Genomic DNA, 851 nt, shown 5'->3' with positions numbered 1-851 from the left:
ATGATATGATATGAGACTTTTAAGACCATCAGTCACGTAAAAAGATAACAACTGAATCATTGAAAACGTCCTGGTTTAAAGTCAACACCGGAAGTAGAATTTGATTCTCACAATTTGTAACCACTTATAATTGTATCAGTGGGATAAGTGTTCAGAACTCAATTGTCACTATCTATAAAACGTAGGACACGCTCTAAACAAGCAGCCAAGATAGACATTTGAGGCACTGTAGGGAAATTTATACCGAGACAACATCAATAATAAAAAACAAGGTAAATATATATAACAATAATTTACAAGAGGTCCAGAGGGCCTGTATCGCTCACCTGGATACCTTAGCAATGGCAAAATAATATTCTCCCAATGAGATCAAGGGAATATGCCAGACCCCAAGGCCAATACTTGTAGCATATCTGTATTAGATTTTTCATGCCCAGCAATTTTATGTATGGTAATGGAGTGGGGATCTCGACTGTTTCCAAGCTTTGACTAAGCAACTAGGTCCCTAGGGTTGTGACAAGACCCCAGGATCAATTCAAATATCGTGACTGCATTTGTCTCTTTTTGCCCAGCATTTGTATACATAGTTTTGGGGTGAGGATCTCAACTGTTTCAAAGTTATGACCCAGGGGTTAAGTTTGCAAGGGTGGCGCAGACCCTGGGATCAATTATAATATCATGACTGCATTCGTCTCTTTATGTCAAACAATTGTCTATATAGTTTTGGGGTGGGATCTTAACCATTTCGAAGTTAAGTCTCCAATGGTGGGGCAGTCCCCAAGGCCATCCTGGAATCATATGTGGAATCATCTCTTACTTAGCAATTGTATATACGGTTATAGTGGGGGGTG

The sequence above is a fragment of the Mizuhopecten yessoensis genome, unplaced genomic scaffold, assembly GCF_002113885.1.
Source record: "Mizuhopecten yessoensis strain PY_sf001 unplaced genomic scaffold, ASM211388v2 scaffold5835, whole genome shotgun sequence".
In the NCBI taxonomy this organism is placed as follows: Eukaryota; Metazoa; Mollusca; class Bivalvia; order Pectinida; family Pectinidae; genus Mizuhopecten; species Mizuhopecten yessoensis.
Note: the sequence above shows the minus strand (reverse complement) of the source record.